Below are 23,596 nucleotides of genomic sequence, written 5' to 3'. Positions count from 1 at the left end.
GGCTTTTCTGCCTCCCCTGCTTTACTCTCTCATTCCTCACTCCTGATCCCTAGTATCATTTTGCAAATAAACTACCTGTCTATGACTCTTTGTCTTGGCTTAACTTTAGGCATATACAGGCTAAGATATATAGAAGCAGCTAGGAGAGCAAAGAAGGTATAACCCCATCCCTAACCTCATCCCCACCCCTGTGAAAAGGGAAAAGAGGATGCTTCTCCATTCTGGTGAAATTTCACCCCTTATTGGTTAATAGGTGTGTTTCCACACAATGTCTGTGGAAGGGATCCCGAAAACTGCACCTCTGGCTGGGAATATTCTACATTGACCACATGCAGATACATTTCTATATCCTTTACCATAAAAAGGAATCTTATGTCATTTAACTCCCTATTGTCATTGCAGTAAGAATCACTAAGATGGTCATTCACACCAAGTTCAAACATAAAGGGCACTGATCTGAGAAATAAGTAGAGAAATGGCTTGGAAAGAAAAATTACTCCTTCGTACCTCACAGGTTTCATACAAGACCTAGGCTGGCCTCCATGTGGTGGGCACCATCTCTCCCTCCTCACCCAGAGTACTCTGAAGCACCTCGTGACTCTCCAGCATCCAGGCCCAGGAGGACGAGGCTGAGAGAGAAGATCCCCTCCTTCTACTTTCTCCTTTGGTCTGTCCTGTCCTCATGTTCGGCACCAGGATCTGTGTTTTCCTGCAACAACAACAACAATAAAACTTAAAATTTAGATGTTTCTAAACTTAGATACAGAACCAACATCTTAGGCCAGGCATGGTGGCTCATGCATATAGTACCAGCACTTTGGGAGGCCAAGGCAGGAGGATCCGTTGAGATCAGGAGTTTGAGACCAGCCTGGCCAACATGGTGAAACCCCATCTCTACTAAAAATAAAATAAAGTTTTTAAAAATTAGCCAGGTGTGGTAGTGCACGCCTGTAATCCCAGCTACTCAGGAGGCTGAAGCAGAAGAATTACTTGAACCTGGGAGGCGGAGTTTTCAGTGAGCCGAGACTGCACCACTGCACTCTAGCCAGGGCGACAGAGCAAAACTCCATCTCAAAAAACAACCACCACTACCAAAAAAAAAAAAAAAAAAAAAAGAACTACCACCTTAATAAGATGCATTGAATTCACATTCAATAATGTGAAAACACAGGCATTCAATAACTGTTGGTTGAAAAAAAGTGAATGTATAAATGAATGGATGCACATTTCAATAGCAGCACAAGACAGTATGTGATTTATATGACTCCATTGCTTTTCCTGTCCCTCAGGTCACCTTTTCTTACTGCCTGCCTCTGGTTCTGTCCACTCCTTTTGGCTGCTGGCTTCTGAATGAACATCTTCCAGGGCTGGCTTCTGAATGAACATGTTCCAGATCATCATCAGCCTCACTGTCTGGTATATAGTAAACAAGGATCTCCGGAATTGTGGACCCAGGTTTCCTGCCAGCACACAAAAGACTCCTAACCGCATTCCTCCCCCTAAACACCTCTCCACTCCTTACCCCTGTCCCCCAGCATCCAGGAACCATATTATCAGACAGGTGGTTGGGGTGACAGTGAGACCCTGTCCTCATGGTAAAGGTAAAGATGGTGTCCTTTCCAAGTACCAGGCATTGTCAGTCTCAATCAGCGAGTTCACATAAAACCTAGGTTCCCTGTTTGTATGCCTTCCTCATCCTGAACACGACAGAGTGCCAGGGGAAGTACACTTCCTCTTCTCTCGAATTGAAAAAAAAAAAAAAATGCATATATATAACAGAAACATTCACGAAAGCAAGTCTTTCTGTTCAACGTGGCTCTTGTTACTATTTCCAGAGACAGAGCGCTTGTCCTGGAAAACAGACTACCAGAACGTTTTGCCCCCTCTGCTCTCATTCCAACCTCTACCCGCCCCTTAGCAAGGCCTAGAGGGTTCAAAGGCAAACAATCTAGATGAAAGGTGATTTCTATAATAGTTCAGAATCAATCATGGAAGCACTAAAGGGAATGGGGCGGGTGCCCCAAGCAGGGAAAGCTGAACAAAAAGCCAGAGGCAGAAATGAGCCAGGTGGAAACCGGGCATAGAGGTAAAGCTGCACTGGCTGAGAGCCTGGGGGGAGAGGGCACTTACTCTGGCAGTGGTGGTGGAAGGAGAAATGCTTTTCTCAGGATTGCAATGGGGGAATGGAAGGGGGTTGGCGTGTCAGATATGTTACTTAGAGAAGGGTTCCATAAAGAAACACAAACAGTGCGATTTAGGGGGTTTTCTCATGTTTGCATGTGACCTTATTTATGTGGAAGATTAATACCGTGCTCTTTTTTTCACTAGTATTTGGTAAAATCCTATTACTTTCTTGGTTTCTGTTTCTGGAAAAATTGGGCTGTACAGGCTTACATTTGCTCTCAACTTGGAACTTTTAGGGAATATCAATTTTACTTTACTGTACAATATAGAGGCAGGTGAAAATTTCTAACAGTTTTAAGTTTGTTGTCTCTATTAAAACTGTGTCCTTAGAAATATAATTTGAGAGGCTGGGCATGGTGGCTCACATCTCTAATCCTAGCACTTTGGGAGGTCAAGGTGGGTGGATCACTTGAGGTCAGGAGTTCAAGGCCAGCCTGGACGACGTGGCGAAACTATCTCTTTTGTATTTTTGTAAAAATACAAAAGTTAGCCGGGTGTGGTGGCACATGGTGGTAATCCCAGCTACTCGGGAGGCTGAGGCAGGAGAATCGTTTGAACCCGGGAGGCGGAGGTTGCAGTGAGCCAAGATTGTGCCACTGCACTCCAGCCTGGGTGAAAGAGTGAGACTCTGTCCCAAAAAAAGGAAAAGAAAAAAAAAAAAAAAATATATATATATATATACACACACACACACACATACACACACATAAAAATTGAAGAACTTGGTCTTCTCGGACTCTGAAGACTTTGGAAACTGCTGTCTTCCTGGAAACAGAACCTATGAAAATCTGTTGCTTTGATTGTCTTACTTGGTGATTTGCCCAGGGAACAAGTTAGTCATTGATGTGTCTCTTTTTCTAAATAGCACAAGTTCTTGTAAGACTCTTCTATTGAATTAGAAGGGTATTATTGGCATATTTGTCTTCCTTTATATGCATGATAGTAAAATAAAAGCATGTCACTCTGCTAGGTTTCTTATTTTTCATTCTACCCATAAACCTTCTTGAATGAAATTGTTCACGTTAATGAGAGATTACGGAATCATTAAGTTCTCAGATGGATACAATAGGCATTATCCCAAAGCTAAGAGAAGAGGATACAATACTGTACCTCCATCGTCGAGAGGGTGGTTGCTGTTGTCTTGTTTTGCTTTAAAATGTTAACAATGGCGGCCGGGCACGGTGGCTCAAGCCTGTAATCCCAGCACTTTGGGAGGCCGAGACGGGCGGATCACGAGGTCAGGAGATCGAGACCATCCTGGCTAACATGGTGAAACCTCGTCTCTACTAAAAAATACAAAAAACTAGCCGGGCGAGGTGGCGGGCGCCTGTAGTCCCAGCTACTCCGGAGGCTGAGGCAGGAGAATGGCATAAACCCGGGAGGCAGAGCTTGCAGTGAGCTGAGATCCGGCCACTGCACTCCAGCCTGGGCGACAGAGCGAGACTCCGTCTCAAAAAAAAAAAAAAAAAAAAAAAGTTAACAATGGCAACGGCCAACTTGTGACTGTCACTTTTTCCCATGCTCCTTCTGCTGTGCCATCACCCCTTCACTCCCTCCATTTCTAACTCCACAAAGTAGATCATCTTCAGGTCCTTCAGGTTCTTTTTTTACCTATTTGTGTATTTATTAAGCAAATGTTCAGAGAGTACCCACCATAAGTGATGTACTTCTACTTCCCGACTTTCTCATCTGAAAACTACTATTAATTCTTTTCCTCAAACTCCCTTCTTATCAGCTTCTTCTGTTGTGTCAAGTCCTTCAAGGCCTGGACCATATGTCCCCTCTGCCTTATATTCCTTTCTATTGTCCATCAGGAAGATGACATGTTTCTTTATATTCCTAGTATACTTTGTAGGGACCTCTGTTCTAGAAAATAACACACATTTATTCATCCATTGCAGTGGATTTCACACGTATTTATTAAGGCATTCTCCTAGGTCCCAAGAAGATAAAAAGAATAAGAAGATAAAGTCCATTCCTCTCACTCCAGCTAAAGAAATGAGGGTAAACTAATATTCAAACAAATAATTGACACAGAATGATAATCGTCAAATAAAACACAAAGATGTGTTTTCACATGTTTTTCACCCTCTTTCTCTTTATCACTACTTTGGGAGTTTTGTGAAAGCAGACATGGGGTATCTTTACATCCCTGCATCTGGCACCTTTGGCCAATAAGGTGTCAGCTGGTATTTAGTGAATGGCAGAATGAACAACTCTTTTTTTTTCTTTATATAATTGTTAAATATACTAGAGACTTTAAGACAATTTTAATGTTATTTAAGAGACTATAAAAAACATTAGTGAATTAAGTGCCTCTTCATTATTGCAATTCAGGTTACCTGTAGGGACACTCAAACGCAAGTAGTTAGTTACCTGTGCTAAAATGGTACCATTGTTGGTCATCAACTTGCATTTTAAAGCAATAATTTAACAAAATTGCATTATGTTTATTGTTGTCATCAAAATATAACTGGAAACATTAATCTTCTAGAATTTAATTTCACTTGGATTTTTTTTCCCTCTTGTCTACTATAGATTTAAAAATGTTTAAATCTTTTTATATATATACTTTCAGTTCTAGGTTACATATGCACAACGTGTAGGTTTTATACATAGGTATACGTGTGCCATGTTAGTTTGCTGCACCCATTAACTCGCAATTTACATTAGGTATTTCTCCTAATGCTATCCCTCCCCCAGCCTCCAACACTTTGACAGGCCCCTGTGTGTAATGTTCCCCACCCTGTATCCATGTGTTCTCATTGTTCAGTTCCCACCTATGAGTGAAAACATGCAGTGTTTGGTTTTCTGTCCTTGTGATAGTTTGCTTAGAATGATGGTTTCCAGCTTCATCCATGTCCCTGCAAAGGACATGAACTCATCCTTTTTTATGGCTGCATAGTATTCCATGGTGTATATGTGCCACATTTTCTTAATCCAATCTATCATTGATGGACATCTGGGTTGGTTTCAAGTCTTTGCTATTGTGAATAGTGCCACAATAAACATACGTGTGCATGTGTCTTTATAGTAGCATGATTTATAATCCTTTTGGTATGTACCCAGTAATGGGATCGCTGGGTCAAATGGCATTTCTAGTTCTAAATCCTTGAGGAATCGCCACACTATCTTCCACAATGGTTGAACTAATTTGCACTCCCACCAACAGTGTGAAAGCATTCCTATTTCTCCACATCCTCTCCAGTATCTGTTGTTTCCTGACTTTTTAATGACCGCCATTCTAACTGGCATGAGATGGTATCGCATTGTGGTTTTGATTTGCATTTCTCTGATGACCAGTGATGATGATCATTTTTTCAAGTGTCTTGGCTGCATAAATGTCTTCTTTTGAGAAGTGTCTGTTCATATCCTTTCCCCACTTTTTGATGGGGTTCTTAGTTTTTCCCTTGTAAATGTGTTTAACATCTTTGTAGATTCTGGATATTAGCCTTTTGGCAGATATGTAGATTGCAAAAATTTTCTCCCATTTTGTAGGTTGCTTGTTCACTCTGATGATAGTTTCTTTTGCTGTGCAGAAGCTCTTTAGTTTAATTAGCTCCCATTTGTCTATTTTGGCTTTTGTTGCCATTGCTTTTGGTGTTGTAGTCATGAAGTCTTTGCCCATGCCTATGTCCTAAATGGTATTGCCTGGGTTTTCTTCTAGGGTTTTTATGGTGTTAGGTCTTACATTAAGTCATTAATCCATCTTGAGTTAATTTTTGTATAAGGTGTAAGGAAGGGATCCAGTTTCAGCCTTCTACATATGGCTAGCCAGTTTTCCCAGCACCATTTATTAAATAGGGAATCCTTTCCCCATTTCTTGTTTTTGTCAGGTTTGTCAAAGGTCAGATGGTTGTAGATGTGTGGTGTTATTTCTGAGGCCTCTGTTCTGCTCCATTGGTCTAGATATCTGTTTTGGTACCAGTACCATGCTGTTTTGGTTACTGTAACCTTGTAGTATAGTCAGGTAGCACAATGCCTCCAGCATTTTTTTTTTTTTTTTTTTTTTTTTTTTTTTTGCCTAGGATTGTCTTGGAAATGCGGGCTCTTTTTTGGTTCCATGTGAACTTTAAAGTAGTTTTTTCCAATTCTGTGAAGAAAGTCAGTGGTACCTTGAAGGGGATAGCATTGAATCTATAAATTACCTTGGGTGGTATGGCCACTTTCAAGATATTTATTCTTCCTATCCATGAGCATGGAATGTTCTTTCATTTGTTTGTGTCCTCTTTTATTTCATTGAGCAGTTGTTTGTAGTTCTCCTTGAAGAGGTCCATCGCATCCTTTTTAAGTTGGATTCCTAGGTATTTTATTCTCTTTGTAGCAATTGTGAATGGGAGTTCACTCATGATTTGACTCTCTGTTTGTCTATTATTGGTGTAGAGGAATGCTTGTGATTTTTGCATATTGATTTTGTATCCTGAGACTTTGCTGAAGTTGCTTATCAGCTTAAGGAGATTTTGGGCTGAGACGATGGGGTTTTCTAAATATACAATCATGTCATCTGCAAACAGAGACAATTTGACTTCCTCTTTTCCTAATTGAATACCTTTATTTCTTTCTCTTGCCTGATTACCCTAGCCAGAACTTCCAACACTATGTTGAATAGGAGTGGTGAGAGAGGGCACCCTTGTGTTCCACCGGTTTTCAAAGGGAATGCTTCCAGTTTTTGCCCATTCAGTATGATATTGACTGTGGGTTTGTCATAAATAGCTCTTATTATTTTGAGATACATCAGAATGAACAATTGTTAAGTGGAGAAATAGAACAAAATAACTAGGTGCCCAGACAGACTTTCAACGAGGTAATAGAAAGAGAAAACCAGTCTGCAAAGTATTTGTAAAAATAATGTCAAAAAGATTTGCTTAGCCATTCTTCAATCACAGTAAAATGTCTCTTGGTAATCAGATAAGGTCCAAATGCTAAGATATTTTGTCTTTCACTTCCCATTTTAACAGAGCATTATTTAATTTTGGATCAACTATTATGCACCTCTTTTTGTACATTTTAAGGTGAGTATCACACTGAAGGTTAGAAGGGGTTAGACTGTAGACCTGTGCTGTCCAGTACAGAAGCCGCTAGCCAGTAAGCACTGGAAATGAGACTACTTCCAATTATGATTCATTGTAAGTATAAAATACATGCTGGATTTCAAATATTTGGTACAGAAAAATGTGAAATATCATTTTTATATTGATAGCATGTCGAAATTATACTATTTTAACATATTACATTAAATAACATATAATTTAATTTTTTTAATAAAAGGAAGTAATCAGTAAGTAGGAATGGGTGCAAAAGATTTACAGGAGATGAACAATCAGAACAGAGTCTCAAAGGATGAGTAGGATTTAACTGGGTGGGAGAAAAGAGAAATACCCTATTAGAGAGGACCCCGTCTGCAGACCTGAATTCCTTCCAATGACTTTCTTCTTAGCTGAAATTAACTTTTACTGTAGCACTGAAAAGATTAGGGACACTGCAATCAGGAGATTTACATTTAAAACCTTTCACCATTGAATAGTTTTGGACAAATCACTTAATAAATTGGGACTCCAATCCTCATCTAAAAACAGGTATCAGAAAAATTCTACTTCACATGGCTGTGGTAATACTTAAATCAGATAATATGTTAAAGAGCTTGTTGTGAAGCACCTTGAAATATATAATTCTCTCCTCTTCTCCAGTATTTCAGTATTGGCATGTCTCCCCAGTAATTTATTTCATACGACCTGCTTTTTCCTTCAATTACTTTCTGCAGTCAGGGAGCTCTGCGTATGTAAACATAGTTTCAGGTACTTGAAAATACCTCACCTCCATTCTGAATACGGATATCATCCACAGATATCAGACTCTTCTAATTGACTTTTAGGGGCCATGGTATAGAGAAAATCATCCTGCTTTTTCTGCCCAATGAATGGCAGCACCATCCATCCAGCTGAGTAAGCTAATACCTAGCAGTTATATTTAGATCTCTCCCTCAACTTGTGAATAATCCCCAATCTGTGAATAAGCCCCATCTTCCTAAATACCTGTCATTTCTATTGCCGCCATGCAAGTCTAAGCTCTCATCTTCACCTGAACTATTGCCATAACTTCCTAGATGCAGTTATATCATTGACTTTTACCCATCTCTCCACAGGCCATTCTTCATTCTGCAACCAAAGTGATTTTTCAACATTAGGGGGAAAACATTGTCTTGTAGCATTACGTACAATGTTACCTGTACATTTTTTGTAGATGTTCTTTCTCAAGTTGAGTCCTCTTCTATTCTAAGATTGATGATAACATTTTATCATGAAGGGGTGCTGAATTTTGCCAAATGCTTTCAATACAGTGAATTGCAGGAACTCTGCCTCATATCTAACTACTAAAGGAAACTGGCTGAATAGGAGATGGGGTTGGAAGGAAAGGGGAAAATGGTATCGTCTGAAATAACTGGTTGCATCAATGGCCTAGTGGAAGGGGATCAGCTAGAGGCCACCCGGTAGTCTCTCTGGTTCCATGATTCAAAGGCAATTGGGTACATACCACATTACTTGAAACTGCTGACTTCATGGCAGTCTGTGGTCGACAACTGGGACCTTTTCTCCAACTCTCAGAGCAGCATCATGGAATGCCTCTAGAAAGCTGCAGCTTGTATCCATTTGCTCTGCCTTGCTGTCCCGTGATATACAGCAATTATGACATCTCCAACATGAAATTGGGGATGCAGATTACCCACTATTCACTGGCAGTCCTTGCAATTAGCTATTAAGCTTCAGCTGCCAAACCCCCAGTGCAAATCTATTCAGAGGATAATTAATTAAACTTGACTTTCTCATTAGAAACCCATAGTTTTCCTAACCTTTCATCCAGGCCATGGACTCCATGTGATGAATGTCACCTTATAATTTGTCATATCAGTCATATCTATCTCACAGCACTGGATGCAACTTAAAATGACATCTCCTGGTTTTGCAGAATGAAAAGTTTGGAGAAAAAAAAGTGCTGGCCTTTAATAATTAAAGATATTGTGAGGCCACATGCGGTGGCTCACATCTGTAATCCCAGCAATTTGGGGAGGCAAATACTTGAGGTCAGGAGTTCAAGACCAGCCTGGTGAACATGGTAAAACCCCATCTCTACTTAAAACAAAAACAAAAACAAAACTTACTGGGGCATGGTGGTGCATGCTTATAATCCCAGCTATTTGGGAGGCTGAGGCAGGAGGATCACTTGAACCCAGGAGGCAGAAGTTGCAGTGAGTCGAGATTGCTCCACTCCACTCCAGCCTGGGTGACAGAGTGAGACTCCATCTCAAAAATAAAAATAAAAATAAAAATAAAATAAATAAAACCAACAACAACACAAAAAAACCTGAAATAACAAAGACCAGTAAAATATGTTTTAGTGATTCATTTCTATTGTATCAGCTTTGAATCATTTTCAAATCCTCACTCTCTTGGCCATTCTTCTGTATGAATGGTGCTCAGACTTCAGAAAGCATGATAGTTATCATCATATAAAGATGCTTATGGCAGATTCCTGGGCCCTGCCTTTAGATTCGGTAGGTCTGGAAGCATTCCATGATTCTAATGCAGGTGATCCATGAACACAGAGCTCTCACCTCTGGTGTTGTACCTTGGCTTTGCCAGTAACAGGACAACACTGGGGCATGGGTCTCCGTCTCTGCTGTCTGAGCACACTGAAAATTCCCAGGTAGAGATGGGTTTGAGCTGAAGGGCAGATATATCATTGGTTAGCCACCACTGGAGTCTGCCCTCTGCAACTTAACTTAAGAAAAATCCCATAGTCTTGGGGATGAGGTATAAGGTCACAGACAGTGATAGTAAGCCCAATTCAAATAGCTGAGGACAAGACTCACGAATTTTCCTTTAGAACATTTTAAAATATTAAACTGTCTTGCTGTCCTTCTGCCCCATTGGTCAAAGTTTCCAGAGCCTCTTCATTGTTCATTAATACAAACAACAAAAACAAGAGTAATATAACCCTTTATATTCCATAGTGGGATAAGAGACTCATTGAATTTCCGGACCAGAAGAAATCAAGATTGTCTCATTCAACCCCAAGGGGTAGAAAGCAGGTAATGTGGTGACAGGGCAGAGTCCTGACTCTCAGTGCAGAATTTTCTGATAGAACTTTGCAAAATTGTTTCATGGCTATGCATCATTAATCTATCTGTTTCATCTGTGCCTCTCCCTCAGAACAAAACGCAAAATATTCCCTAGAAGACAAATAATCAGAGGCAACCAATCAAACTCCACTCTATCTGACTTGTAGGATGGTCTGTGGCTGACAATCGCCTGGGGCTGGACCTGCACAGGCTCCATCTTATGAATGGCAGAAGGAGCACACCCAACCCCTGGAGTAAATCTGTCTTCTCTGTAGTAAAATTATTGTCACAAATAATCATGAACTGAAAAGAATCATAAAATAACCAAAAAAGCAATGCTGACAATAAAAGTTATCTTTTGTTTAATGTGGTGCAGATAAATATGTTTTACTTTACAAAATGTAAAAGATAAAAAATAAGATATTATAGCACAAATATGCAAAAATGATGACTGATATTTTTTCATTGCATTTATATACATGTATATTTTGAGACAGAGTCTCGCTTTGTCACCCAGGCTGAAGTGCAGTGGCTCAATCTCAGCTCACTGCAACCTCCACCTCCAGGGTTTAAGTGATTCTCATGCCTAAGCCTCCTGAGTAGCTGGGACTAGAGGTGAATGCCACCATGCCCAGATAATTTTTGTATTTTTAATGGAGATGGCGTTTCGCCATGTTGCCCAGGCTGGTCTCAAATCCTGGCCTTAAATGATATGCCTGCTTCGGCCTCCCAAAGAGCTGGGATTTAAGGGCATGAGCCACGTGCCTGGCCTGCATTAACATATTTTTAAAGGGAAAAAACCTTAGACCTATATAATGGCCTGTCAAAAAAATGAATAGTGTTACAATTAAATAATAAATAACAAGAATAGAATTTACAATGAATATCAATTTTAAGAATGTCACTCAAAATATCTCATATATGAATAAAAATTTGCCCTTACCAAACAAAAATATTATACATCACAGTTTCACTGTTTTAAATTCTAAACACAAAACCAAAAACTCCAAGAAATTATACAGATGATAGAATTGAAGCAAGTGAGATTCTGTTTCTTCATCTTTGCAATCTCAGTGCTATGACTGTTTCTTTGGACTCCGCAGTGTAAATGCAGGAATATACGCATACCAGGAGTAGAGGCACAAGCTACCCCTGAAGGAAGCTGGAATGACTGCGATCTGTCACAAATTCTTCTCCAAAGAAAGCATGCTGCTGAGTCAGTGTGTGGGGTAGCGGTGGGAGGGGAAGGGGAATAAGAATTCCCTGTATAGGCCGGGCGCGGTGGCTCAAGCCTGTAATCCCAGCACTTTGGGAGGCCGAGACGGGTGGATCACGAGGTCAGGAGATCGAGACCATCCTGGCTAACACGGTGAAACCCCATCTCTACTAAAAATACAAAAAACTAGCCGGGCGAGGTGGCGGGCGCCTGTAGTCCCAGCTACTCGGGAGGCTGAGGCAGGAGAATGGCGTAAAATCCGGGAGGCGGAGCTTGCAGTGAGCTGAGATCTGGCCACAGCACTCCAGCCCCGGTGACAGAGCCAGACTCCGTCTCAAAAAAAAAAAAAAAAAAATTAAAAGAATTCCCTGTATAACTGGGAATTTTCTTAATTAACTTCCATATAGAATACAATTACTAAATGATAATGGATACAAATATGTAAATTTGAAGGTTAGAGATATATTAAACTCAGAAGTAATTTCAGCAATTATTTGGAACTCAGACCAACAAAAGATATTTTAGGAGTGTTAAGTATTTTATCATTGGCTCTGTTCAGAATTGCCAGACCATGATAATAATTAAAAGCAGACTACATTTTAGGACATCTACAAAGAGCCTAGAGCTAACTGTCATACTTAATAGGGAAAGACTGAATACTTCTCCCTAAGATGGTGAACAGGCAAGGATACCCTCTTTCATCAGTTCTATTCGATATTGTACTAGAAGTTCTAACCATTGCAAAAAAGGCATGAAAAAGAAAGAAAAGGTACACATACTGGACAAAAAAATAATAAAACTACCTTTTTCACACATAAAAGCTACTAGAATGAAAAAGTTGAATTTAGCAAGGTCATAGGATACAAGGTGAATATATAAACTCAATTATATTACTGTATACCAGCAATGGACATTTGAAAAAAAAATAAAAAATACAATTTCATTTACAATGTCATCAAAAAACATACCATAGTTTGAGGTAAATGTAACAAAATTTATGCAAGATCTGTACACTGAAAACTATAAAACATTGCTAAAAATGAAATAAGACCTTAATAAATAGAGGCACAAATCATGTTCATGGATCTGAAGATTCAGTATTGTTAAGATGGAGATTCTCCCCAAATTGGCTCATAGACTGAACATAATCCCTGCCAAAAATCCAGCAGATTTTTTTTTAAAGCTTGGCAAGCTGATTCCAAACTCTATATGGAAATTAAAATGATTTAGAAAACCAAAGCAATTTTAATACTTTCTATAAAACTATAGTAATCAAACGTGATAATGGCAAAAAGACAGATGTGTGATCAGTGTGGCAGAGACAGTCCAGAAATAGACCCACACAGGTGTGGTCAAGTGATTTTTGTGCCAAGGCATTTCAATGGGGAAAAAGGGGTGCTTCAGCAAATGGTGCTAGGACATTCATGGCAAAAGTAAGTATTGGCCCTTGCCTTACACCATACTCAACAATTAACTCAAATTGTATATAGGCAACATGTAAAAGTGGAAACCACAAAACTCCTAGAAGAAAATCTAGGAGAAAATCTTGGCAACTTTAGTGTAGGCAAATATTTCTTGAATAGAGCATTTTAAACCCACAAACTATTAAAAACATAATTCGTAAACTGAGCTTTTATAAAATTATTATTTTTGCTCATTGGAAAACACCATTAAGAAGATGAAAGAGAAACCACAGAATGGGAAAAAAAAATATTTGCAAACATATATCTAACAAAGGACTTGTAGGTTGAATATAAAAAGACCTATTACAACTCAGCTGTGAAGACAGACCAATTAAATATAAGCAAGATATTTGAAAAGACCCTTTGCTAAAGAAGATAAATGAATGACTAATAAGCACATGGAAAGACCTCAACTTCATTAGCCATTAGGCAAAGGAAAATTCCATTAGGCATTAGGAAAACGCACATTAAAACTAAACCAAGATATCATTTCACACCCACTAGAACAACCAAAATTAAAGAGACAGGCAATACTAAGTGTCAGTGAGGATGTGGAGTGCCTGGAAGTCGCCTACAGTCCTGGTAGGAGTATAAAATGTTACTATTACTTTGGAAAATACTTTGGCAGTTTCTCATAAATTTAAAAACATATTTGCCATGTGATCTACCAATCCCACTCCAGGTATTTATGCAAAAGAAATGAGAACGTGTATCTACAAAAAGACTTGTACACAGATGTTCATAGCAGCTTTTTAATATACAGATGCTCCTTGGCTGACTTACAATGCAGTTATGTCCCAATAAGGCCATCATAAGTTGAAAATATCATAAATCAAAAGTGCATTTACTATACCTAACCGACCAGACATCATAGCTTAGCTTAGCCTACATTAAATGTGCTCAGAACATTTACATTAGCTTAGGCTAGGCAAAATCATCTAACACAAGCCTATTTTATAATCAAGTGTTGAATATCTCACATAATTTATTAAATAGTGTACTGAAAGTGAAAAATAGAATGGTTGTATGGGTACTTGAAGTATGACTTCTACTGAATGTGTATTGCTTTCACAATATCTGAAAGTTGAACCATCATAAGTCAGGAACTGTCAGTTTATACAAAATACACCAAAACTAGAAACAATCCAAATGCCCATTAACAGAGAATTGATCAACAAATTGCAGTATATCTATATAACGGAATGAAGCTTAGCAAGGAAAAGGAAGAATCCACCGATACATGCAACAATATGGATGAATCTCAAAAGCATTATGATAAATGAAAGCCCGATCCATTCACTCTATACAAAATTCTAGAAAATGCAAACTTTTCTATAGTGATAGAAAGCAGATTAGGAGTCACCTGGGGGTGGGGAGAAGGGGAGATTTATTGCAACAGGACACAAGGGAAATTTTGAGGGTTACGAAAACCTTCTGTGTCTTGATTAAGATGCTTACATGGTTGTATACATTTTCTAAAGCCTACCCAAAAGCATATTTTAAATGGAAGCATTTTATTAGACATAAAATGTCTACAATGTGTTGCAAAAAGGTTCACTGAAACCAAAACCAAAAACCAAAAAAACACCCAAATTCCCAAATCCTCAACTAGCTGCTTTTCTCTCAGTCCATTCCTGCTGCTATAACAAAATACGACAGACTGAGTACTTTGTAAACAATAGAAATTTATTTCTCAGGGTTCTGGACCCTGGGAAGTCCAAGATCAGGGAGCCAGCAGACTCAGTGTCTGGCGAGAGCTGGTCTCTACTTCCAAGACGGTGCCTTTTTGCTGCGTCCTGTGGAGTGGGTGATCATTGAGTCCTCACATGGCAGAAGGCAGAAGGGGATAAAAAGATGAAGACTCCAAGAAGCCTCTTTGATAAGGGCCTTAATCCCACTTACCAGGAAGGAGCCTTATGGCTTAATCACCTTCTGAAGGTCCCACCTCTTAATACTATTATTGCATTGAGGATGTAGTTTCAGTATGAATTTTGGAGAGACACAAACATTCAAACCATAGCACTGCCCATTGTCACGCTGGATGCAGGGTTATAAAGGGAACATCTACTACACTGAGCTCCCTCCTGGCAAATATGTACTTCAGCCCCCAAGCTTTCACATGGTTCCTTACTGTGTGGAGGAGCAATAGGCCCCACATAAACCTCTACAGGAAGCCTGGGATAGAGGTAGGCTTAAGGGGCCTGCTCTGTGCTCCCTTGACTCTTGGATCCCACCTAGCTTTCTGTGGGGAAGGAAGGGTACCTCCTCCCAAGTGGAGAACTTAGCTGTCCTCAGCCACCAGACTTCCAAAGGGAAGGGGAAGAAGGGTGCAAGGAACAGAAGACACTTGTCCTGCTTTAGAATTCTCTGGAATGACAGGCTTTTTTTTTTTTTCTTTTTTTATTGATGACTCTCTCAATGAAAACACTAGCATGGAAGTTTTCCATGCATTACCTTATTCAAATCCTTATAATAGCCCTAAATGTAACTCCTTCTGTTATGCCAGTTTACAGAAAAAGCAAAAGGACCAAAAAGGCTAAGACGCGGTCTCAAGCTTTCAGAGCTAGTACACAGCAGAACACAATCCAATGCAGGATGTCCAAGCTATGTTCTCACCATCACATGACCTTTGATCCGGGTTGCTCATGCCCATCCTTCCCTCATCACCCTTCCCCACGTGCACTCAGTTGGCAGTGGCAGGCTCATGTTCAGAACAGACAGTGCCTAGGCCTGGAACACAGAGTTCTGTTCCCCTCTCTGCTCCAGCTACATCAAGAGTGCCCAAAGTTCAGACTCCCATCAAGTCATTTTCTCTATAATTCAAATACAGAAGTACTTTTAAGAGACATACAGCATTCCTATTCCCGTGTGCTATAAATATGTAATTTATGGGGAAAATGGGAACTCTGTGTCATATCCGAATTGAGAACTATTTGAAGAAAGGAAAAAAATATCCCATCATATTGAGTCACGGAGAAAAATAACTACTGCATATCATACTAGTAAATAGGAATGTAAAAATAGCTTCTGGGAGGAAGTGTAAATTAAATGTTAATATGGCCTTGAATTTATTTCAAGTATTTTTCATCAAGCATTTGCATTTTTCATTTCCACAACCTGATCAATTTCTCCCTATTAAACCAAGGTCAAATAATTTTAGATGCTAACTTGGAAAGCCTTAAGATCAATGTGCTCGACTCCCTTTCAAAAGAAGAAACATAGGGCATCTTTTCTTCGCAAACAGGTATCATGGCGCATAGGGCATTAGTCACTGAAGAGAGAGATGGCGGTGGGGCCATGGCTGCTTTTTCTCTGGCTTGCCCAGGGCATGCAGTTCAGTGCGGGGTGGATGCCTCATTTTTCTTTGCCCATCACTCCTCTTCACACGGAAAGCTGCCCACCCTACTCTGACCACATGGTCAGGTGAGCGCTGGCATCCTGGCCACACAGGTGAGAAAGCCAGCCAAGCAGGTCTCTTCAAGTCCTTTCTCAAGATTTTTTGAATGTGAACTAGAGAAAGAGAGCACCGCAGGGAACCTGGGAGCCCAGGCATGGCAGGCAGCGGGGTTTCTGACTGAGTGGGGAAAGTCGTACCGAAAAATCCCTGACACTCCGGACCAGATTGTTTCCCCAGCCACCAACTTGGTGCCTCCCAAGGGTTTTGTTATGCATAGGATCACACATCATAGACAAGGCACTGTGTCAGGAGCCCTGCGGACTGCTTCTGTCCTTCTGGAACCCAAGCTGGAGTCAGAATTCAAGAATTCTCAGCTGCCGTTAATAAATAATGAACAACGCGTCCTAGCTCCTGCCCTGCCTCAGGTACTGTGGAAGGTATTTGATACAACTCACTTCATTTAATCCCCACAACAACCTAAGGAGGTAGGGACTATTGAAATCTTCGTTTCACAGATGAAAAACAAAACCAAACTAAATTGGAAGCTGTGAGATGTCAAGAAATCGCACCATCATTAAGCTTTTCTCCATTACCACAGGGAAACTATAACCTTGCTTGCTCTAGATCTGGACTCTTTCCTCACCATCCTCGTGTAGACAGGAACTACAAAAACAAATCTAAACTAAAAGCCTGGTGCAAATGACCCCATTTTCAAAACAAAAATGGAGCTGCCAAGTGGGAAGCTGAGCCCAGTAGCTGGGGCCTGGCCAGCATGGCAATCCAACTGGACATTGCACTCACACACGATATGGATTCCGCACATGGGCACCAGGGAGGGCAGCTGAGGGTGGACTTAGGGAAGAGCCTCAAATTTCTACAGGATAGGTTTCTTAAAAAATTAAACTTTATGTGGCAAAATATACATAAAATAAAATTTACCTTTTTAGGTGTACAATTTGTTGGCATTAAGTACGTTCATCTTCGTACTTGTGCAACCATCACCACCATGCATCTCCAGAACATTTTCATCTTCACAAAGAGAGAGTCTGTACCCCTTAAACCATAACTCCCCATCTCTCCTCCACCCCCCAGCCTCCGGCAGCTACCATTCTGCTTTATATTTCTATAAATGTGACTACTCTAAGCACCTCATGTAAGTACCTACACAGTATATGCTTTTAATGGCAAGTGTTCAATCACTCCAAGTATTCACCGAATACTTTGCCCAGCATTGTGCTAGGCTTTATGGGGGAAATGTACGAGCTCTCATTCCTGCCGCAGAGACCATTCTAGCTGAGCTGTGAAAGCAAGGCTAGCTTCTAAGAAACAACGTGTCAGAGGCACAGTACTAGCCTGGAGGACAAGAGAAACTTGGGTGAGGGAGAGATCCTTCTAACATAGTGTAATCTAAGCGGTTTTCATAAGGGTGATGACTCAGTGAATGAGTAGGAGGTTTGGTTGGGCGGAGAAGAGGATTTCGGATTAACTGAATCATACATCCAAGCAGGCAGGCTGGATCATCCTGAGTAGTGCCAGCCAACACCAAAAGCAACAGCATGCTGATAGTTTCTCTGAGGACAGAGTGATATACCCTACATCTGCTTGTGCCCCCAAGCCACACATACTCAGGTAATGGTTTGCTTTTCTCCTATGGCAAGAAATGCAAAAGAAAAAAATTGACCAGGTGCAGTGGCTCACTCCTGTAATCCCATCACTTTGGGAGACTGAGGCAGGAGGATAGCTTGAGCCCAGGAGTTCAAGACCAGTCTGGGCAACATGGCATGACCCCATTTTTCTCCCCGCAAAAAAACAGGCAGGCATGGTGATGCATGCCTCTGGTCCCAGCTAATAGGGAGGCTGAGGCAGGAGGATCACTTGAGCCCAGGAGGATAAGGCTGCAATGAGCTACGATTATGCCATGACACTCCGGCCTGGGCAACAGACTGAGACCCTGTCTCAAAAAAAAAAAAAAAAAAAAAAAGAAAGAAAACCTTAAATGATTGAGAGTTGGGGCTTGCTATTGTTTTTATAATTATCTCAGAAAACAGCTAAACCAGCTCTTCTGTGCAAGTTTATTTTTCCTTTGGCAAAAAGTTTGTAAACACTTCTGAAACTTGCGTGGATGTCTGAACACCGAGGTCAGGTCACATCAACCCTGACTACGGTTGCAGAATGAGACCCCTGGAATCATGGTGGGATAAGCCTCCAGAGGTTCACTCATACCAGCCTTTTAAACAAGCAGGAGGGAGTCATACCAGCCCTTTAAACAAGCAGGAGGGAGCCCGACCCCCAGCCTGCCAGTTCTTTGAACAAGTGTGCCAGTGGAGCAGTGCTCCGTGGAGACGAGGCTCTCTGTACGAGGGTTGCCTCCCATGTCTTTTCCATATCCCCTCCCATCAGATCTGTCTTCTGCTTTTCCAGGTATAAGCCTCATTTAGGGACCCTGGTAGAGAGGTAAGAACAAAAAGGCCTGTACCACTGTTGGTCATATTGGTTTGCCTTTGCTTTCCTGTCTTTCTTTTTATTTCCTCCCCACCTTCCCTGTGTGATGTAGCAGTAAATAAAACTACTCCTGCCTTTACACAAAAGCATTTCTCATTGTGTCTCACAGCAGATAGCTTCGATTCTGGCCATCCATTCAACTGTATGCGTGTTAACAGAAATCGCCAATGTGGAGCTAAGTGAAGCAGACAGAAAGTACACTATGGGCCTTTATGAGGCATCCTAGAACCCTAGGAGAGGAAAAACATGAGATGGCAGTGAGTGAGTCCTGCCTGGATCCCCTGCCAGCCTCCTCCATCCTTAGGCAGTAGTAGTAGTTTATGGTGAATAGATGTACATAAACCACAACAAAATACAGAGTGGTAGACTAATGAATCCTGAAAAGGAGTTGAAATTCTGGGATAAATCTCTGTACCAGTTCTTCCTAACAGTTCTGAGAAATAGAAATCAGTATCAAATGCCTTGCTGAGGATTTCCATAGGAAAAGAGCCATTTCTTTCTGCAACCAGTATTTTCCTCTCATTCCAGTGATGTAGAAAAGGTCACCCCGGGCCAGGCGTATTGGTTCACACCTGTAATCCCAGCACTTTGGGAGGCTGAGGCAGGTGGATCACCTGAGGTCAGGAGTTCAAGACCAGCCTGACCAATATGGTGAAACCCCATCTCCACTAAAAATACAGAAATTAGCCAGGCACGGTAGCGGGCACCTATAGTCCCAGCTACTCAGGAGGCTGAGACAGGAATCGCTTGAACCCGGGAGGCAGAGGTTGCAGTGAGCTGAGATCGCACCACTGCAATCTGGGTGACAGAGCGAGACTCCGTCTCAAAAAAAAAAAAGGAAAAAGAAAATGTCACCCCAGGGAGCACTACTCCCTAGAGTCCCATGCCCCAGTGACGCTGGCCTCTGCATAGCAGCTCAGGCTCCTCAAATACACTGAGGCCAGTAACACACAGCAGTGAGACATGGGAACCGCAGACCACACTGGAGTTACTTCTTACCAACTCCATTTCCCATCTATTCTCTTGTTTATTACTTCCTGGTACATATTGAACAGGCTGAATCTTAAAAATATCTCAGTTCTGGCCTACAATATTCCAACAGTCCAACTGGTCTACTCAGCTCTAGTCTGTACTTTTTCCAAACACATCCCCCATACTTGCCTGAGGTGGTATATTTAAAACATAGCTCTCACCATGTAACTCTCTTGCCTAAAACTACCGCAGGATAAACTCTAAGCTTAGTGCACTATGTTTCAAGCAAAAAGAGACTTCACATATATAATTACAGTAAAAATTTCCAGTCTCAAAGATAAGTTTTAAAAATTTCGTTAGTATCCAAGCCAAAAGCCAACCAACAAAATAAACATAAAGTATACATTAACGTTTTTCTAATAATAAATGGCAGAAGATGATGGCTATGGTTTGAATGTGTCCCCAAAGTTTATGTATTGGAAACTTAATTCCTCAACGCAACCGTGTTGACAGCTAAGAAATTTAAGAGGTGACTGCAGACTCTTCTTGAATGGATTAATTGTGGGAGTGGGTTTGCTCTAAAAGCAAGTTTAGTGCACTCTCCCTCACTGTGTCTCTGTCTTTCCCTCTCTTTCTCCCCCCCACCCACTGCCCCATCTCCCCCTCTCGTCTCTCTCTCTCTCATTCTTTCTTGCCCTTCTGCCTCTGCCGTGGGATGATGCAAGAAGGCTCTCACTAGATGCAGCCCCTTGATCTCGGACCTCCAAGGCTCCAGAACTGTAGGCCAAATAAATTTCCTCTTTTTATTAATTACCCAGTCTCTGGTGTTCTGTTATAGCAGAACAAAACAGATTAAGACAATGTTAAGTTAAATAATGGGGTAGAAGTGACCCAGCACAGTGGTTTACACCTTTAACCCCAGCATTTTGGGAGGCTGAGGTGGAAGGATCACTTGACACCAGGAGTTTGAGACCAGCCTGGGAAACATAGTGAGACCCTGTCTCTACCTTCCAAAAAAAAAACATAAATAAATTAGGTGGGCATAGTGGCATGTGCCTGTACCCCCAGCCGCTTGGGAGGTTGAGGCGGGAGAATCACTGGCACGCAGGAGTTTGAGACTGAAGTGAGCCATGATTATGCCACTGCACCCCAGTCTGGGTGACAGAACAAGACCTTCTTTCTGAAAAAAAAAGAAAAAAACAAAAGGAAGGTGGGTCTGAAAAAGTCTAAAGGTGAACATTAAAAACGGTTCACCATTTGCGAATGGGTTTCGTTACAATCATAATCAGTATAAAATGAGGACATTATTTGAAAGACACACAGTCATTTATAGTTAGAAAAGCAAAGCCTCTTTATTTTGACATACGTTTCTTCCATTACTCTCCTTGCTCCCTTAGCCCTGCTTCCTGCAGTCAGCCCTCAGATTATCTGCATCCTAGTCCTTGTCTTAATCGTTGCATTTAGGGAAATCCAAACTAAGAAAGCATGTAGAGAGTGGCCCTAGAAAATAGAAGCTACTTGTAGCTACTTGTAGGTCTGAACCTTCAAATCTCAGGATAGAATTCTGGTACTGGATCATTCACCCACCAAACAGTAACAAGGACCTCATTTCTAGTGGTAAGTGGGGTGATGGTAACCCTTGGTGTGCTGTAGTATTAGGATTAAGACGCTTACCTGTGATGGGTTAAGATGAGAAACAGGTGGAAAGGGAAATGTTGGTTTATACAGTAGCTTTAGCTGGTCATATATGCATATAATCTCCACAAACAGCTAGTCTGATAGACAACTGGAATAGCCTATTAAAGTTTCAGCTAAAGTGCCATTTGGAGGATGATACCCTGTAAACATGAGATACTGTCCTCCAGAATAAATTGCATGCACTAAATCAATGATTTATGGGTCTGTGTCCACAACAGCTAGGATACGTTAGTCTTCAACACTGTATAAGCTTCCTATTACCACAAAACTTCAATCCATATTGTGTCTACTAACATTTATATAAAAGTAGCTGGACCATACCTTTACTCTCCTAATTCCCAGTTCATCAAACTATCTTCCACTTTTTCCTAGATCAGCTAAGCTTCAAGCACCTGCTAGCCACTGCATCCATCTCCTCAAAAAAAGTAATTCTGAGGTTCTGATGAAGCCCACAGCAAAAACACTTTCCCAGTCAGTCTTTCCCAGCCTTGCTCTCCATTCCAGCAACTCTGTTCCCCTGGTTTCATGTCTAATTTTAGGGGGCAAGCTTTTCTTACTCCTTCTCCTCTCTTTTCCTCCCTCCTTCTCTTCATCCTTCCCTTCATTTCTGTCTTCTTCCTTTCAAACCCAGCCAAAGATGTATATAATTAAGCAAAAACTAAGTAATCTAGGTAATCGGGACAAAAGGAAAATAGAGGAAGAAAAATAAAAGATGAAATAAGAAGGGTAATATTAGCATACAGAGAAGTTGACCATGTGGCACTTGTAGGTGCTTTGAGTTGAACTATGTCCCTGCAAAAGATGTGTTGAAGTCCTAACTCTGGGCACTTGTGAATGTGACCTTATCTGGAAATAAGGTGATTGCAGATGTAATCATGTTAAGACACCCACTAGGGTAGGTCTTAATTCAATATAGCCAGCATCCTTATAAGAAAGGGGAAGTTTCGACACAGACACGCAGGGACAATGCTATGTGATCACAGAGGCAGCGATTGGAGGGATGCAACTGCAAGCCAAGGAACACAAGGTATTGCTAGTGCTATGGTTTGAATGTTTCTGTCCCCTCCAAAACTCATGTAGAAACATAATCCCCAATGTGCTGGGAGGAAGAGCCCAGTGGGAAATGTTTCAGTCATGAGAGCCCCGCCCTCATGAATAGATTAATGTAATTATAAAGGGCTTGATGAAGGGAGTTTCTCCTCCTACCTCTTGCCTTCTGCCACGTGATGATGAAACCAGAATGCTCTCACCCATTGCTGGCATCTTGTTAGGGAACTTACCAGCCTCCAGAACTATGAGCTAATAAATGCCTGTTCATTATAAATTACCCAGTTTTAGGTGTTCTGTTATAGTAGGCATGAAATGGACTAAGACAGCCAGCCACCACCAGAAGCTAGGGAAAGGTAAGGAAGTACAAAGGGTACTTCAAAAAAGTTCATCAATAATGTGTATCATGCTCAGCGCGGTGGCTCATGCCTGTAATCCCAGCACTTTGGGAGGCCAAGGCAGGCAGATCACTTCAGGTCAGAAGTTCAAGACCAGCCTGGCCAACATAGCAAAACCCTGGCTCTAATAAAAATACAAAAATTAGCTGGGTGTGTTAGCATGCGCCTGTGATCCCAGCTACTGGGGAGGCTGAGGTGGGAGAATTGCTTCAACCTGGAGGTTGAGGCTGCAGTGAGCAGAGATCACACCACCGCACTCCAGCCTGGGCAACACAGTGAGACTCCATCTCAAAAAAAAGAAAAGTGTATCATGAAAAAATGGATTTCAAAGTTTTTCCACACCAATAAACTGGTACTAACTTGTATACCATGTCTGAATAGGGTCTAGTTTGAGGCATGAAAAAGGATAAGACTTCAGTTTGAAAACAGTCCACATCAGAGCAACTTGAAGTCGGCTAATGCAAGAGTCAACCTCAAATTTATGGTGAAGTTTGGGGAGAAGAGTGGTAAAATCATCGATGCTTTACAGAAAGTTTATGGGGACAATGCCCCAAAGAAATTAGATGTTTACAAATGGATAAGTTTAAGAAGGGATGAGACAAT

General features: G+C 41.1%; 1 protein-coding gene across 1 annotated transcript in view; it reads right to left on the bottom strand.

The window, feature by feature from the left end:
• The window catches only part of PDE8B (phosphodiesterase 8B), a 356,027-nt gene that overhangs the window by 303,027 nt on the left and 29,404 nt on the right, over nt 1–23,596 (bottom strand). Inside the window, exon 2 of the mRNA XM_023214908.1 lies at nt 508–709. The gene's annotated coding sequence lies outside the window, so the exon portion shown is untranslated. The remainder of the gene's footprint in view (nt 1–507; nt 710–23,596) is intronic.

Source organism: Piliocolobus tephrosceles, chromosome 4, assembly GCF_002776525.5.
Source record: "Piliocolobus tephrosceles isolate RC106 chromosome 4, ASM277652v3, whole genome shotgun sequence".
NCBI lineage: Eukaryota > Metazoa > Chordata > Mammalia > Primates > Cercopithecidae > Piliocolobus > Piliocolobus tephrosceles.
Note: the sequence above shows the minus strand (reverse complement) of the source record. Positions and strands in the feature narration are given on the sequence as shown.